Below are 1,577 nucleotides of genomic sequence, written 5' to 3'. Positions count from 1 at the left end.
AACAGAAGAACACTGAAGTATGAGGACACAAGCTCATTAGCTCTGAAGCAAAACACCTGGGAGTCCTTAAGATGGTTCTCCTGGGTACTGTAGTTAAGGCATGTCTGGACTACAAACATGGAGGCTAAGGCAGTGGTGCTGTTAGAAACAGGGGGTGTAGCACAAAGTTCAGCGCTCTAAACATTAGCAATGCCTCTCTCATAGCTTTTAAAAGTTTTCACAAAGGATTGAGGAAATTAATCAGGAGATGACGTGGAGCTTTGCTATTGGTGGATAATGTGACATCACGTGGTTGCTATGATGCTGATTCATTCATGTTATGGAAAAACGTGTGCTCCAAGCTGGTTTGCTGCATCCAACCTCAGCCACATACTGGATTATACCCAACTCCCTCCTGCAGAATGGGAGCCATCAAATCAGTGAGTGATGCCACAGCGGATACGTCCAACCATGTCCATGGACGTAGTGGGTCACCCTGGTTCCCAGCACTAGAAGCTTAATGAGTGTTCATGATGGACGGGTGCCCTCCCACCCCGACAGAGGAAGTTGATACAGGCTGCACCTTACTACAACCACACCTCCTCCGTAGTGTGAGCAGAGTCAGAAACATGGTGGCATGTGAAAGCAAAGTTTAGCTTTTAGACTGGCCTCCTTAAAAGCCTGACCTCCTGAAAAGCCTGACCTAAACACCACAAAGAACCTGTGGACTGTGTGGAAGGAACACGTCTGTGTTAGAAAGTTAACAAATCTAGTTGAACTGCACTAATTCCATCAAGCGGCTGGTCAAAGATCCAACTAGAAGCTTGCAGACGGCTGCCAAAGGAACGACAGATGAAGTAAAAATGGCCAAAGGACAAATATTAGCTCTGCTGTGTGTATATTTCTGACACAACAGATTTTGCCATATTCCTGAAATAACTCATTGAAAGAACCATGATTGTTTTTGGTGACACAATGTTTTAAAGATTCCATCACTGAAACCTCAGTACGTAAACATTCACTAACAGCAGGCCTCTGCTGCCTCGGTGGAGCTCAGAGATATCCACAGCAACACACGGACCATCAGAAGAAACGTTAAATTCAACCACGAAGGGACTCGAACCCTCAATCTTCTGATCCGAAGTCAGACGCCTTATCCATTAGGCCACGTGGTCACACATGTTAACAACCTGGACCCGCAAATGGCGGCCATGTTGACGTCCCCTCCCTGACCTGTCACAGCTCCTTACAAAGAGAACCACCAGAACAAACCGCTGAGCTGCTTTAGTGGAGGCTGAAGGGGCCTCAGTCAGCCTCCACTCATTACTTGAAAACCAAAATAATTGCAAGTAAGACCTTTTCATTCCAGGTTTTGTGAGGGTTTTCCCGTCACTGGGGAGTCATCCTGCCTTCCCCCCACAGAAACATCTTGGACCTGGTGTGATTCTAGCAGAGCAACAGAAATATTACAGCTCCAAGCCGACGCTGTGACATCGCTCAGACGTCTTTATGCTGTCCAGACAAAACACCTAAATGAGAAAATAATCAGCAGATGAATCAGTCATGAAAGCATTTGTAGAGGCAGCTGTCAAAGGATG

General features: G+C 46.4%; 1 non-coding gene across 1 annotated transcript; it reads right to left on the bottom strand.

The window, feature by feature from the left end:
- Positions 1–1,081: 1,081 nt before the first annotated feature.
- Positions 1,082–1,154, bottom strand: trnar-ucg (transfer RNA arginine (anticodon UCG)). The gene has a single exon. It is a non-coding gene; the product is annotated as a tRNA-Arg (tRNA).
- Positions 1,155–1,577: the final 423 nt, after the last annotated feature.

This window comes from Stegastes partitus, unplaced genomic scaffold (genome assembly GCF_000690725.1).
Source record: "Stegastes partitus isolate 25-593 unplaced genomic scaffold, Stegastes_partitus-1.0.2 Scaffold153, whole genome shotgun sequence".
Lineage (NCBI taxonomy): Eukaryota > Metazoa > Chordata > Actinopteri > Pomacentridae > Stegastes > Stegastes partitus.
Note: the sequence above shows the minus strand (reverse complement) of the source record. Positions and strands in the feature narration are given on the sequence as shown.